The following is a 17172-nucleotide window of genomic DNA, read 5'->3' as shown; positions in this document are numbered from 1 at the left end:
CATTCATTGGCATGCGAGAGCAGTGGCCTAGATATATAAAATCATGCTAAATCTAGGCACTCAGTTGCTTTCCTTTGGGGAATAAGGAGTGTTAATGCTGACTCTTTGATGAAACTAGGCCAATATCTTTGTACAGAAGATTAACAAACAGAGCACTGACTGTATTCTGGCAATTTATTCTAGCGATGAATACATTCAGGGGCTTCTTTAGTGTTATTCCAATAAAACCCTTCCCTTTGCAAGATAACTGCACTCATTTCCCTGCTTAGGCCCTATACACATCACAGTTTTTGCTTATGTTTAGTGTATATGCCTAGCAAAACTTCTCCCGACACATACTTTGAATGGAGGTTGTAACAGTGAATAGCTGGAAGTGGCATCTGTCACACATAGACTAACATAGTTTAACTGATATGTTGTAAGCGTTTTTGTTATAATGTATCTGTTATGCCATTATAGCCTATGGGCTACGGTTGTACCTTAATGGGGTACTCCGGCCCTAAGACATCTTATCCCCTATCCAAAGGTTTGGTGAAAAGATGTCTGATTGCCGGGGTCCCGCCGCTGGGGATCCCTGCAATCTCTCATGCAGCACCCACCTGTCTCACTGGGCCGGAGTATCGTGAAGTAATGACCCTGCCCATTTGTGATGTCACACCCAGCCCCCTCATGACAGGGGCTCAGTGTCCGAAGCCTCCGGCCACGGAGCCGGAGTATCGTGATGTAATAACCCCGTCCCATGACGTCACAAGGGGGCGGAGTTGTTACGTGATACTCCGGCCCTGTGGTTGTGAGGCTTCAGACACGGAGCCTCCAGCGCTGCATGCAGCTGAGACAGGTGGGTGCTGCATGAGAGATTGCGGGGGTCCCCAGCGGCAGGACTCTCGCAATCAGACATCTTATCCCCTATCCTTTGGTTAGGGGATAAGATGTCTTAGGGCCGGAGTACCCCTTTAAGAAATCTGTTTAATGCATCTGTCACCCATAGGCTAAAAGGGCATATGTTTAATGGATATGTCATGAACAACTTTTTGAAAACTCGAGGTATACTTATGATGTTAACATATGCCTGTGACAGATACCGTACAGTGGCATCTGTCACCCATTGGTTACCTGGTATAAAACATATACGGGGACATTTATCATCGTTGCTTTGGTAAGCGAATTCTGTAGGCATTTTTTTCTTGCTTTTGGTTTTGCTTATGTGCAACATATTTATAATACTATCACAGGGGGTTGATAAATTTGGCTTACATAAGCAAAAACCAATAAATCACTTTTGAACACCATTTTTATTAGCACACGTAAGCAAAAATCTATAAAGGACTTCAGAACAGCAAAAAAATTTGCAATTTTTTTGTTCTCATTTCAGATCCGTGTATCCTTTGGACTACGATGAACCACTTTTTTTGGTTTAATATTAATAAAATGTTTAACGAGGGCTTGTGAGGGAGTGTTTTTTTAGAATAAGTTTTTTAAACGTGTTGTATTGTATTTTTTTTTAAATTTACTTTACAGGCTTAGTAGGGGAAATTATTGATGGACTCCATTACTAAGCCGGGGCTTAGCGTTAGCCCCAAAAACAGTTATTACCCCGGAACCCACCTCCACTGGGCTGCCGGAAAGAGCTTGTACCAACAGGCCCGGAGCTTCAAAAATGGCGCTCCTGTGCCTTGGCGGTAACAGGCTGGCATTATTTAGGCTGGGGAGGGCCAGTAACAATGGCCCTAGCCCACCCTGGTAACATCAGGCTTTTGCTGCTTGGTTGGTATCTGGCTGATACTGAAAATACAGGGAACACAATGTTTTCTTTTTTTTTTCTATTTTATTTTTTGGGGAAAAAAAAGAAAATGCATAGGGTTCCCTGTATATTCAGTATCAGCCAGATGCCAACCAAGCAGCAATAGCCTGATGTTACCAGGGTGGGCTAGGACCATTGTTACTGGCCCTCCCCAGCCTAAATAACAAGAGCCTGTTACCGCCTAGGCCCAGGGGTGCCATTTTTGATGCTCTGGGCCTGTTGGTACTGGGTCTTCCTGACACCCTTGTGGCGTTGGGTACCAGGGTAATAACTGGGGGTTAGCGCCAGCTGTTTTGGGGGCTAACACTAAGCCCTGGCTTAGTAATGGACTCCTTCTATAAGACGACTTCCACTACTAAGCCTGTAAAGGAAATTAAAAAAAACTAAATAAAAAAAAAACTTTTATTCCAAAAAACACTCCCCCACAAGTACTCGTTAGCCATTTTATTAATATTTTTTTTTTAAAAAGTTGTCATCAACGTTTATGGCCCCCTTCCTTTGGGAAAATGTCCATAAACCAGCGTTTCCAAACAAGGGGCCTCAATCCCATCACAGGAGTAGTTTAGCTACAGGGTGCCTCCAGCTGTTACTAAACTATAACTCCCATTACGGGAGTAGTAGCTTAGCTACAGGGCGCCTCTAGCTGTTGCTAAACTACAACCCCCATCAGTTATAATTTAGCAACAGCTGGAGTCTCACTGTTTCTAGACTACAACTCCCATGATGGGAGTTGTAGTTTAGCAACAGCTGGAGGTGCCCTGTAGCTAAACTACTACTCCCGTAATGGGAGTTATAGTTTAATAACAGCTGAAGGCACCCTGTAGCTAAACTACTCCTGTGATGGGATTTGTAGTTTAGCAAAAGCTGGAGGCACCCCGTTCCTAAACTACAACTCCTGTGATGAAAGGTGTAGGTTAGCAACAGCTGGAGGCACCCCCGCCCACCAGCTCATAGCCCCCCCACCCCATTACCCCCCAGCCTATCTCTCCTCCCCCCAGCTCATCTCCCCCCCAGCTCACCTCCCTCCCAGCTCATCTTCCCCCCAGCTCACCCCCCCCCCTCCCTTCCCCCTGCCCGGTCGTCTCCCGCAACACCCCCCCCCCCCCCGCTTATCTTTCCTTCGCCGTACATCTCCCACCCCGCCACTTGTTGTTACAGGACTACAACTCCCAACATGTCCTTTCAGGGAGGACATGTTGGGAGTTGTAGTTGACGCGGTGGTAGATCCAGGCAGGCCAACTCCCCAGAATATGAAACTACAGTGTAATTTCATACTTCCTGGTCTGAGCTGTGATTGGCTGAAAGGACATGCTGGGAGTTGTAGTCCTGTAACAACAAGCGGCAGGGTGGGAGATGTACAGGCGGCAAGATGAAGCTGACCAGCGGCGGAGGAAAGATAAGTGGCAGAGGAAAGAAAAGCAGGGGGTTGTGGGAGATGATGGGGCAGGGGGGAGATTTGGAGTTGCTGCTCAGCCTTCTGAGTCACAGGAGTAGGCAAACTGTTGCCCTGGTGCGAAGATAAGGAATAACCGGAGGAAAAAAGACCCTTGTAGAATGGCGCTACAGACTCCCAGGTAAGGATGCAAGTAGACCAGGTAATGGTATAAAGGTTCTCAGTAGAACCCTTTATTGATGCAAGAAAATAAAAAAACAGGTGATGATGCGTTTCGGGAGGAGCTCTCCCTTCCTCAGAACGGAATGCATGGTGGTTGACAATAATCCACATAAATAATGGAGAAATGAATGCCAAAATCCAAAAAGGGGGCGTGGTTAATTACATCATAGCATACATAGACATCAAGGCAGTAAACTACAATAGTGTTAACACAATTATGGGACAAAATATAAAATCATCATTACAAAACATGTATACAGTGGAGCAGTATGAAAAACAATAATCCAAATCATTAGATTTCAATACTAATAGTAGTTGGCTGAGCGCAGGACCGGAAGCGCTCACCCTGTTGTTTACTACAGTAGCGAGGATTTTGGATGCGACCCGGCACCCAGTTGCCAGGGACGCGTTGCTACATGCAGCGTTCATGTGTCCACGCAGTAGCCAATCGTATAGGACCTGGATCACACTGTAGTATACAGTGCATACCGTGTGGGGAGTTTATTGCGGTGCTGACAGTCACTGCAGTGAGAGCACTAATCGCCGCTATATTACCACTGTATAGATTAGTGAACTATGTGCTGATTTATAGAAAGCTATTTTACCACCACTATATAGGCTAGTGTTTAGTGGTTAGGATACTATGTAGGTTGGTACACATAGTATAGATGATTGTCTGTTAAGAGGTATTAACGGGGTACTCCTGCCCTAATACATCTTATCCCCTATCCCGCCGCTGGAGACCCCCCGCAATCTGTCATTGCGCACCCACCTTTGTGAGCTCTCTGGAGGCTCTGAGTGTGTAGCGTGACAACCATGGGGCTGGAGTATCCACCCAGATAGGTATGTGTATAATAGGATACACAGGGCAAAAAAAACTTGTGCATGGTATATCAATATATGGTTGAGCATATATATATATATATATATATATATAATGTATCTCAAACTATATATAAGTGTAATTCCCGGGCATAATATCATAAGGTCACATGGCATCATATATATAACCATGTTGTGCTACTGGCATATAAAACAGCAGCAAATACAGGTATCTAAGAGGTACAGTAGTACATAGATGGACCACTATAGTATTTCTCTTAATCAGACAATCTTCCTGGGGGCACTAGCTCTCTTGAATAAAGCCTCCACAATGGTTCTAGGATATTTTTTGGCCTTAAAGCGCGCTTTCAAAATATTACTCTGGGTTTTAAAGTCGTGGTCAGAGGTGCAGTTGCGCCTAATGCGCTTAACCTGTCCATAAGGGACATTGGTTAGCCACTTTTTATAATGTGAACTTTAAAATCATGATAGCTATTGCTATTCAATTTACCTAGGCCATTGTGGAAGACTATTACATCCAGGAATTCAGGGTTAAACTGAAGACCCTATGTATTATTGTTAAGAGAAGATACAAATTTATCAAAACCTGAGAGCACTTCGAAATAAAAAATATATCATCAATAAAACACTTATAGTATACACAGTATTGGAAGAGATGATGTGGGTAAATGGTAGATTTCTCAAACAGGCCCACAAAGAGGTTTGCAAAACTCGGTGCTACCCCAGAACCCATTGTGGTACCTGTGTGCTGCGCATAAATATTCTAAAATTGATAATAATTGTGGGTTAAAATAAAATGGAAACCTTTCAGAATAAAATTACACTGGACATCAGGTACATCCGGATCATTATTTACAAAACTAGCTACAGCATTGATACCAAGTTCATGATCAATTACGATGTAAAGGGACGTAATGTCCATGGTTACTAAAAAATACTCATCCGTCCAATCCACATTTAAAATAGATTATAGAAAATCGTTAGTAACTTTAAGATATGAATCTAGATTAAAAACATACTTGTGCAATAAAAGATCTAGGTAATGTGACAAGTTTGAAGATACAGAGTTGATCCCAGATACTATGGAGCGCCTGGGGGGATTTGTGCTATTTTTATGTACCTTCGGCAAGTAATAAAATATTGGAAGGGCCGGTACATTAATTAGTATCTCTTTCAGACTTGTTGAGTATACCAAGTTGAAAACCCTCTGTGACTAAATCTTTTAGTTCCTTAGCGTATTTCTTGGTAGGGTCAGATGGCAGGATATTGTAGTATTTAGAATCTGAGAACAACGTGTTTACTTCTGTGATGTAGTCATTGGTATTTAAAATAACTATGTCACCACCCTTGTCTGCTGGTCGGATAACTATCTCTCTATTGTTTGCTTATTATTTAAATGGACACTCTAATTAAAACTAATTTTTGCTGTTGCACTCCTTATGGTAAATAAAAAATATTTCTAATATACTTTGTTTTAAAAAAAATTAAGTTTTCTATGTTTTATTTGTGCTTAAAAAAGTTCAAGAGCACATTTTCCCCCATCTTATACACAGACTTTGAACCGAAGTCCAAACACAGGAATTGCAGCCTGGAGTGCTGAACGGGGTGTGTCCAACCAACAGCATATGGCAGTTAACTGTGAGAGGAGCTATGATTGGATGAGGCTGGACACCCCCCCCCCCCCCTCAGCACTCCAGACTGCACTTCCTGTGTTTGGACTTCGGTCCAAAGTCTGTGTATGAGATGGGGGAAAATGGGCTCTTGATGTTTTTTTAAGAACAAATAAAACATAGAAAACTTCATTTAAAAAAAAAAAACCAAAGTATATTAGAAATATTTTTTATTTACCATAAGGAGTGCAATAGCAAAAATTAGTTTTAATGAGAGTTGCCCTTTAAGGCTCTGCTGTTCTTGATGTGATAGATTGTTGGTATAGGAAGAACTGTTCTTAGTCAGTTTCTCCAGGTCCTGGGATACCAGGCTGGAAAAAGTTTCAAGGAAAATGCCCCTGGAGTGGAGGGGGTAAAATCCTGATTTGGGTTTAAGGTCAGTGGGGACCAGTGTGGATAAATTTGGAATGAGGTGGCCCCAACTGTACAGGCCCAGACTCGGAGTCACCCTTAATGTTAAAATGTCTTTTAATAGTGAGTTTTCTAATAAAATTGATGACATCAAGAAAAAGGTTGAAACTGTTAGCTCGGCTGGTGTGACAAAAAGAGAGACCACACTTGAGTATATTGGCCTCCATAACATGGAGGAATACATGAACCACAAAACCAATCTCCAGAACATGGAGGAATACTGATCATGATAACAAACAGGAATATTACAAAACCAAACTCCATAACATGGAGGAATACAGGTCAGGACTCTAAACAGGAATACTAAATACAGAGCACAGGTACAAGAAAGACTAGCAGTGTGAAAACAGACTAAGATAACAAGGTTAAAGCAGAACAGACATCCATAATCCTAAAAACCAACCGTTGTACCGTTGGAAGAGCATTAACTCTTCCAACCTTGTTAAGAATTAGCACATAAACTGCTCAGATGTAAAAACTAGTGTCTGAACAGACCCCAAGAAAAATACGTAAACACAAAAACAGACATTACAAAATGCAATTATAATAAATTTTTCATTTATATCCAAATATTGCCATAAGGAGAAAGTTATTTGATTTATGATCACAATTGAGGTGTTTTATGAAGATTTGACGTCTTCAGACTGTGACAATTTCCCCCAAATTTTTACTGTATTTACACAATTGTGCAATTGTACAGGATACCCTATGTAGGTGTTTGACTTGAGACTAAGGCCTCTTTCACACACACAAACACATATATATATTTATATAATATTGACACCTATTCCAGCCTGATCTAGTGACCCAACCTGGCAATGTTAAAGATCCCTATGATGCTTTTGTTTTTGGTCTCTAATCCCATTTCGGGGTTGAAACTTGTGTTTGTAACATAGATGCATAATAGAAATGTGTGAAAATGGCCTTAGTGGAGAAGTATTTGTGAATTTTGTAGAAAATACATGTATACTTTGCCAGGTGCGTCTCTGCCTAACTAGTTGTTTATTATATAAAGTCAGTAGTTTTCTAACTTTCAGTATACATTGTAGCTAATATGTATTTATTTTCGTTAGATGTTACATACAATTGGGGAAATTTACTAAAACTATCTAGTTCTTTGTGCCTATCACATGGCTCAAGTGACATTTCCTGCAATCAGCCATTGGCCGCACATCAACATCACTGGGAGTTGAGCAGTCAGTGGGCATTTGCTCGTTCGTTGGCTGATCATTATATTTATTGTTTTCTGTCTGCTTTGGTTACTTAAAGGGGTATTCCATGAAAAACCTTTTTTTCATATCACCTGGCACCAGAAAGTTAAACAGATTTGTAATTACTTCTATTAAAAAATCTTAATCCTACTAGTACGTATCAGCTGTTGAAGTTGAGTTGTTCTTTTGTGTCTGACAACAGTGATCTCTGCTTGTCTCAGGAACTGTCTAGAGCAGGAGAGGTTTGCTATGGGGATTTGCTGCTACTCTGGACAGTTCATGAGACATGTGTAAGCAGAGAGCACTGTTGTCAGACAGAAAAGAACAATTCAACTTCAGCAGCTGATTAGTACTGGTAGGACTATCACCGACCTGGATTAATAAAAAATTATATGTATTCCCTGCACTAGATGAATTATGAGGTATTACAAAACAAATCCACTGAATAGGACAGGCCTCAATTATTCACAGTAAAGGGCTAAAACTTAACCTTTATTATGTAAGGTAAAAATACAAAAATGCTAAATTGCAAAAATCATCTACAAAGATTGTGTGCACACCACCATAACCGTATTAAAAAAGAGACATGCGCCATTAGGTAATGGGACAAGGACAATTATGATAATGGTAGTAGTTGTAAAGATGGGAGGGGAGGTGCTGATAGAGATGTACCTATAGAGCTTATGGTTTCCTGGGATATAAATTGCTTAAAAGTCAACAGATGATATGGAAGCAGAAATGAATAGGGGAAGTGGATTCCAACACTAGCCCTCCCTCTCCCACTGTCCCTGCCTTTTGAGGGACCCACCTCCTTAACAGGGAGGCCTCAACCACGGTGACGTTCCCTCAGCCTCTCCTGATATAAAGTGAGGGGGAAAAACAAGGAAAGGATGGAAAAACACAAAGACCTTATAGGTAACTTAGTCCCGTAACACTGGTGGCGCAGTGTCACAACCAAAGTATTTACAATGAACCATAAGAGCACCTGATAATCTACTCTATTGTTTATATAGGACTTTTTGGTCACTTTATATCAGGAGAGGGAACGTCACCGTGGTTGAGGCCACCCTGTTAAGGAGGTGGGTCCCTCAAAAGGCAGGGACAGTGGGAGAGGGAGGCCTAGTATTAGAGTGCACTTCCCCTATTAATTTCTGCTTCCATATCATCTGTTGACTTTTGAAGCAATATTATATCCCAGGAAACCATAAGCTCTATAGGTACATCTCTATCAGCACCTCCCCTCCCATCTTTACAACTACTACCATTATCATAATTGTCCTTGTCCCGTTACTTAATGGCGCATGTCTCTTTTTTAATACGGTTATGGTGGTGTGCACACAATCTTTGTAGGTGATTTTTGCAATTTAGCATTTTTGTATTTTTACCTTACATAATAAAGGTTAAGTTTTAGCCCTTTACTGTGAATAATTGAGGCCTGTCCTATTCGGTGAATAAGGACTGGTAGGATTAAGATTTTTTTAATAGAAGAAATTTATAAATCTAATTAACATTCTGGGGCCAGTTGATATGAAAAAAAATGTTTTTTTAATGGAATACCCCTTTAACTATAAAATCTCTATGTCGGGTGAGCGCCCATCCTGCATTGCTTTTTATGCTTTTGGATCAGAAGACTAATTTCTTTACATCCTATCACCATTCCTGCGATTGAGGAGATGGGATCCATTCTCATGGCTTAAGGCTTCTTACAGTGTTGCGCTCAGAATGCAGCATTAAAAGGTGAGCACACAAGTCTTTGCTGTGCTAGTGATGCTGTGCAGGGGTTTAGTATCACTAGAGTTGCGCAGGTGATGAGGTTGGAGTAAGGCTACTTAAGAGGCATAAAATGGAACTATTGGTGGTTTGTTGGTTATTTACAATCAGAACAATCACGTGACTACAGCTGAATAGTAAGAGTAGTTTTTAAAGCTTTCTGAAAAAAGTGAGCGTGGGAACTTGTAAATGTATTTTAATACAAAGTGTGTTTTGTTTTAAGATTAAGTGAGATTAAGTGTCTTTGGATTCAAGGAGCTTAGAGGGAAGTTACTTGTATTTATTCATTGTTGGTCTACATTATTTATTGTTTGCCTACTTTTACATGTACAGTATAAATTACTGTGTTTCAAGTTATCCATGCTATTCTGATTAATACAAATGGGCTTTGTGTTTAACAATGTTGCCCAGTAAACTTCTTGTGCAAAGTATACAGTCCTTTAGCAGCTGTTTGAGGGTGCATAGATGTATGCGCATTTAAAGGCCTATATCATGTATCTAAAGGAGCAACCTTTAATAACAAAGAAAAGACTCTACTGCTGGAGGAACAGGCACTTGCTGGGGCACATGTGTAGAGGGATAAGAAGTAATGTGTAAGAGTATAAGGAAGCTAGCTGGGTGTCAGAAGATGGGAAAGAGGGAAGAATATCGGGGAGGCTAGTCCTGATTTAGCTCTCCATAGCTCCAGATAGAGGTGAATAGGAGTGTAAGAAAGGTAGGTGCTGGTATTATTATTATTGGACGAGATAGGGCAATCTGTCACCAAGACCTAATTTGTTGAACAGTGTATTGTCTTCCTGTGTTTGAATTAGAGTCTAGTCAGAAATGACATTACAGATAAGAGGGAGGTGGGTTGGTTTGAGGAAAGAAGGCTAATAAAATAGGGGTGTGCTATCAATCTTCAAGTATATAAGTATCCTTTGTGTTGGGCCGATGGGCTGTAGTTAACAGGCGGTGATTGGTGCTGGTTTGCTGAGCCTTCACAAGCCATAACTTTAAGTGAATCATTATCAACCACACATCCTTTGTTAGCTAATGAACAAGCGTTGATCATTTGTTGGCTGATCACTGGCCCATTTACACAGGCCAATTCTTCCTATGTATTCTCATTCAGCCAATAATCAGCCTATTGTCAATTTCTACACTGGGGTAAGAGTTAACATGTTTCTATAAGTTGTGTATAATTTTGAAAACATTTACCTTGCCCTATTTGTTAATAGGGTCTTTGAGTTATAAGCAATTAGTTTCAATCATTATAAGTAAAACAATTCATAATTTTTTGTGCTTACACTTGCAGTTTTTTTGTGCTTACACTTGCAGTTACAACAGATAAATAGGTAACTTTATTATCTGTAAATGGGAGGTGTTAGGAGGCAGAAAGTTTGGGTACAGTCCAAGGGCTCACAGCATTATGGGGGCACACAGTTCTCAGAAATATATCATTTAAAGGGAGTTTCTCATCTGCCTCTTTCATCTCTGCACAGAACCGGCCTCCTATCTCTTCCTGCTTTCAGCTCTTGCTCTGTGATTGACATTTCAGACACACTGGTTGTGTATAAGCTACAAACACTTTGCATGACTCAGTGACATAGCACAGCTTACACACAAGCAGATGATCTCATGTGTCATTGATGTTTATATAAAGACGAGGGAGGATAATTATTAAAGGGGTACTCTGGCCCTAATACATCTTATCCCCTATCAAAAGGATAGGGGATAAGATGTCTGGTCACGGGGGTCCCGCCACCTGGTGCACAATGACCCCGTGACCAGACATCTTATCCCCTATCCTTTGGATAGGGGATAAGATGTATTAGGGCTGGAGTACCCCTTTAAAACTTGTGCAAAAGAAAATCAACCAGTTGCCCATATCAATCAACCACATTTCTTCTTTTATTTTTCAGGAGGCTTTTTACCTTTTGATTAGTTGCTATAGGCATCTGCTCCACATTCCATCTGCACAGGTTTTATTAAAGGTCCCCCAAGGTTTCCAGCAGTTAATGTCCCTCTCCTGCTCTCTGCAGAGAAAGTGTGTGACATCTGAGAAAGTGTGCAACATCAGAGGGGGTCTGTAGCCTAGAGAAAAGCAGCTGTTAGAAGAAAAGGAGGCATGTTTGAAAGCGATATTTATGTACAAAAGCTTACATGCCCTACAATTTACAAACTGATTATGGAAATGGCAATACCCCTTTAACTATTTATGTGAAGAGAAAGAGTATATTTAGAAAAAACAGAAATAAAGAAAATTGTATTAAAAAAGCCTATATCACAAATACTGCCAAAATGTCTTTGTAATACCCTGTACTCTGCTGTGCTAACAGGTCTTATTGTATATATTGGTATCCATCGGTATATACTGTATTTGTGCAATAGCTGTAAGCTATAATGATGTTTCACACTGTAATGTGTAGACATACACCTTTCCATCAGTATTTATTTACCTCAACTTCCATGAAGCCCTTGGGTCTTCCTTTTCCGGCAGTGGGTGCAGCAGCATAAGGACATCATTATTCTTGTGGTTTTTGCAGCTTCTTTGGCCCCTGATGTCTCCTAAATACTTTTTCCTAGTTTGCAGACCAGACTACAATTCCCAGAAGTCAGTGCAGCTCTGTGTAATGGCTGCCAGCCAACTGCTTTCACTATCTGTGTGCATGTTCACACTGCAACTCACACACTGTACATGTCTTTTCTTTCAGACTATCCTTCCCCCAGCAATAAATCATGCTGTGCTCTGAATAGCAGAAGTCAGTGTTTAGATTTTCAGCAGAAAAATAGCTATGTGCTCAGTTGTGACTGAGAATCTTCATTGCTTTTTTTTCACAGCTCACAAGAGGGGAGGTGTGGCTATACAGCCACAGCTCTAGACCAAACAGAAATCAGACAGAAATCAGGTGGTGTTGTCTTGAAGGGAGGGGGCTAGGTCTCACTAAGGAGACAAAGCGGATCTAAAAATTAAAATTTCCTCTCACTTGCTGCATAAAAGTGACAGCTGAAAGAGGGAAACTGCTCTATATAGCTAATGAGTGATATTTAGACACATACATAGGTTGGTTAGAGGGAAAGGATGGGCTATGGGTCTACCACTCTTCAGTTTACAACTAGGTGCCCATCCTGAAGACACACATGCAGTTGTAGGCGGTGCCCCCCTCTTCCTTTAGGTAAGGCATGGAGCTTTCAACTTTTTGTGTATCATAATAGATGCAGAATGGGATGCAAAATGAATAGTTTTTTAAGACAGCCTTACCAATTTAGGCTGGATGCCATCTTCTTTTTTGCTTGTTGCCATGGGGAAATTAAGAGGATCTCAGGAACCATCTGTAGGCCATGGAGCTGGCAGTGGTGGGTGCCGCTAAGCACAGAACGTCACACCTTGACAAGCCATGGAGGAGATAGCGGAGGTGCTGCACAGCAAGTCCACACCAGATGAGCAATTAACTTATCTACTTCCCCCAACCCTCTGTTTCTTACTCTTTCTTGTATGCATGCTTGGCAGTGTGAGGAGAACTGAGCATGCTCGACCAGAAGGGAAAATAAACTACAGGATGTATCTAATGGCAACAAGCAAAACAGAAGATAGCATCCAGTCTATAAACAATTGATTTCAGATAATTTCTTGTAATTACAAATATGTTTATTTTCCATGATGCATCAGTTTAAACCTATTTGTTATAGTGGTAATACCCTTTTAAATGTAACATAGTACATAAGGTTCAGCTGCTGAAGTTGAGTTGTCCTTTTCTATCTGGCAACAGTGCTCTCTGCTGACATCTCTGCTTGTCTCGGGAACTGCACAGAGTAAAAGAGGTTTGCTATGGGGACTTGCTTCTACTCTGGACACGTGTCATCAGAGAGCACTTAGACAGAAAAGAACAACAAAACTTCAGCAGTTCATAAGTAATGAAAGGATTAAGATTTTTTAATAAAAGAAATTTACAAATCTGTTTAACTTTCTGGAGCCAGTTGATATATAAAAAAAAGTTTTTTCCTGGAATACCCCTTTAATGGCTATTCATTGTATTAACCCCTTAAGGACCAGGCCCATTTTAGCCTTAAGGACCAGGCTAATATTATTTTAGCATTTTGCGTTTTTTCCTCCTCGTCTTCTAAAAATAGTAACTCTTATATTTCCATCCACAGACCTACATGAGGGCTTGTTTTTTGTGCCTTCAATTTTCCTTTGTAATGACATCACGTATTTTACCATAAAATGTACGGCGCAACCCAAAAATATTATTTATGTGGGAAAATTTAAAAGAAAACCGCACTTTAGCAAATTTTGGAAGATTTTGTTTTCATGCTGTACACTTTTCGGTAGAAATGACATGTTTTCTTTATTCTGTGGGTGAATATGATTAAAATGATACCCATGTTTTATGCCTTTTTATAATTGTACCGCTTTAAAAAAAATCTCAAACTATTTTAACAAAATTAGTATTTAGAAATTTGCCTATTTTTTACCACCTATAACTTTCTCATTTTTCCATACACGGGGCGGTAAGATGGCTCATTTTTTGCGCCGTGATCTGTAGTTCTTATCGGTACCACTTTTGCTAATATTTCATTTGTTAATAATAAAAAAAAAAAATTGGGGGGAATAAAATGTGACAAAAAAAGCAGCATTTTTTTTTTTTAACATTTACCCCGTTCACTGTACGTGATAATTAACTATATATTGTGATAGTTCAGACTTTTACATATGTGGCTATACCAAATATGTTTATTAATTGTTTTTTACGCTTTTTTGGGGGTAAAATGGGAAAAACGGATGATTTACATTTTTATTGGAGGAGGGGATTTTTCAAATTTTTGTACTTTTTTATTTTTACATTTTTTTTTTATTATAATTTTTTTTTACACTTTACTAGTCCCCATAGGGGACTATTTATAACAATCATTGATTGCTTATACTGTTCAGTGCTATGCATAGGGCATAGCACTGATCAGTGTTATCGGTCATCTTCTGCTCTGGTCTGCTTGATCTCAGACCAGAGCAAAATGCCCCAGGAGACGGCCGGAGGCAGGCGAGGGGACCTCCGGCTTCCATGTAGCGCTGCGAGCGATCCGATCATCCATTTAAAGTACTGCACTGCTGCAGATGCCGTGATCTGTATTGATCACTGCATCTGAGGGATTAATGGTGGACATCCGCGTGATCGCGGATGTCCGCCATTACTGGCGAGTCCCTGGCTGCTGAAAGCAGCCGGAACCTGCAGTGCATGACTCGAGCACCAGTCCGGTGCTTGCGATCATGGCGGGGCATAAATGTGTGTCATGGTACGCTAAGTACCACCACACCATGACGTACATTTATATCCATTGCCGTTAAGGGGTTAAAGCCCCTTTAACACTACCGGTATTCACGCAACCTTGTCAGCCGATCCGGAGGTGCAGCCCGAGATAGGAGCCGAATGGCCAGTACTTATGCGGTGAGTGCAGGATGCCTGTCTTGTTCTAAATTGTCTTATTATTGATACCTACTATTATATTGTCCTAGCACCGCCGCGGCTGGATATACCTGGTTGCCTGCAGTGCCTGTCTGTGATCCATCTCAGAGGGCTGCTTATGTTTTTTGCTTTTTGTATTTATCAATCTAATGATTGCATTTAATAGTCCCCTATGTGGACTAAAAAATAGTCTAAAAAAATTGTTGTGTGAATTAACCCCTTTTTCTAATTTTCCCAACAAAAATAAACATAAGTGGTATAAAAATGTAATGTTAATTTAACCACATGGTCAATGGTACTTATAAAAGCTACACATCCCAGTATACGGAAAAATAAAAAAAAGTTATAGAGGATCAGAATGGGACATTTTTGAACATGCAAATATTTGTACAAATTTTTTTTAAAGAAGTAAAACAAAATAACACCTATATAATTTGGGTATCGTTGTAACTGTATGGGCCTACAGAATAAAGATAAGGTGTCATTTTTAATGAAAATGGCTCTGCGTAGAATCCGAAGCCCCCAAAGTTTACAAAATTGAGATTTTTTAATTTTTTTTATTTTGCCCCAAAAATAATTTGTTTTTGGTTTTGCCATAGATTTTGTGGTGAAATGAATGATGTCATTACAAAGTACAATTGGTGGCACAAAAAAAAAGCCCTCATATGAGTCTGTAAGTGGAAAATTAAAAGCGTTATGATTTTTAGAAGATGAGGTGGAAAAAACGAAAGTGCTGAAATAAAAAAAAAACCTGTTCCTTAAAGCGTACCTGTCAGATCCCACAAAAAAAAAAAAAAATACTTATATGTTACTCAGTATATGTTCCTGATCATGTACATGTCATTTTTATGTATCTATCACCCATATTTAACTTAAAAATAGCATAGTACAGCTGCTCAATGTATTTTCCATCTTGTCAAAGGGAGGGAGCATGTCTCTCTTGTCTGCACTGTGATGTCTCTCACTTTGCTTACTCACTGCTCTGGGGACAGCCTGGCAGCCCTGCTCTGTAACCCTTTCCTTTCTGGTTTTATGCTGTGCGCGCACACACACACCCACACGATTATTGGAGATTGCCTGTACTCTACCAAAGACAATATTACTGCATAGGTTTTATATTAGTAGTACTATATATTTTATATAATATTACTGCAAAGGTTTAGTGCTAAAAGTACAGTGGGTTTTTTTTATGCATACATTTTCTATGTATTCCTATGTCATTCATGTATATCATCCTTTGCCAGTCCTGTAATGCTGGAACTTGTAGTTTTGGAATAGTTGGAGGTACAGTGTTTGGATAACTCTTTTTGCAGAAGTGTTGCCTTCAGCTGTGTGCCTACAGCTTTTGCAAAACTACAACTCCCAGCATGCCCAAACATCCTTTGACTGTCCAGGCATGCTTGGAGTTGTACAGGGTGGGCCATTTATATGGATACACCTTAATAAAATGGGAATGGTTGGTGATATTAACTTCCTGTTTGTGGCACATTAGTATATGTGAGGGGGGAAACTTTTCAAGATGGGTCTTGACCATGGTGGCCATTTTGAAGTCAGACATTTTGAATTCAATTTTTGTTTTTTAAATAGGAAGAGGGTCATGTGATACATCAAACTTATTGGGAATTTCACAAGAAAAACAATGATTTGCTTGGTCTTAACGTAACTTTATTCTTTCATGAGTTATTTACAAGTTTCTGACCACTTATAAAATGTGTTCAATGTGCTGCCCATTGTGTTGGATTGTCAATGCAACCCTCTTCCCCCACTCTTCACACACCGATAGCAACACCGCAGGAGAAATGCTAGCACAGGCTTCCAGTATCTGTAGTTTCAGGTGCTGCAGAATGGGCAAAACAAAAATTGGAACAGGACCCTCAGTTTACGCAGAAGATTTTGTTCAGTGATGAGGCAAACTTTTATGTGAATGGTGAAGTTAACAAACAAAACCACCGCTATTGGTCTGACACTAACCCACATTGGATAGATCCCTCCAAGACTGTTGGAACACAAAAATTGATGGTATGGTGTGGTATATGGGGTACAAAGATAGTGGGGCCATTCTTCATCAATGGAAACCTCAAGGCCACTAGATATGTGAAATTGCTACATGATGATGTGTTTCCCTCTTTATGCACTGAAGCTGGCACGTTCCCTGAGTTTTTCCAGCAAGATGGTGCACCACCACATTATGGTTGTCTGGTCTGAGCATTCCTAGATGAACGGTTTCCTGTAAAGTGGATTGGTCGTCATGGGCCAGTTGAATGGCCCCCAAGGTCTCCCGGTCTGACCCCCTTAGACTTTTATCTTTGGGGTCATCTGAAGGCAATTGTCTATGCTGTGAAGATACGAGATGTGCAGCACCTGAAACTACGGATACTGGAAGCCTGTGCTAGCATTTCTCCTGCGG

General features: G+C 40.4%; 1 long non-coding RNA gene across 2 annotated transcripts in view; it reads right to left on the bottom strand.

The window, feature by feature from the left end:
• The window catches only part of LOC130369065 (uncharacterized), a 49952-nt gene that overhangs the window by 13626 nt on the left and 19154 nt on the right, over positions 1 to 17172 (bottom strand). For both annotated transcript variants that reach the window (XR_008892657.1, XR_008892659.1), the window contains one exon: positions 11238 to 11411. This is a non-coding gene — a long non-coding RNA (uncharacterized LOC130369065). The remainder of the gene's footprint in view (positions 1 to 11237; positions 11412 to 17172) is intronic.

The sequence above is a fragment of the Hyla sarda genome, chromosome 4, assembly GCF_029499605.1.
Source record: "Hyla sarda isolate aHylSar1 chromosome 4, aHylSar1.hap1, whole genome shotgun sequence".
NCBI classification, from domain to species: domain Eukaryota; kingdom Metazoa; phylum Chordata; class Amphibia; order Anura; family Hylidae; genus Hyla; species Hyla sarda.
The sequence above is the reverse complement of the archived record's forward strand: the minus strand, read 5'-3'. Positions and strand labels throughout refer to the sequence as shown.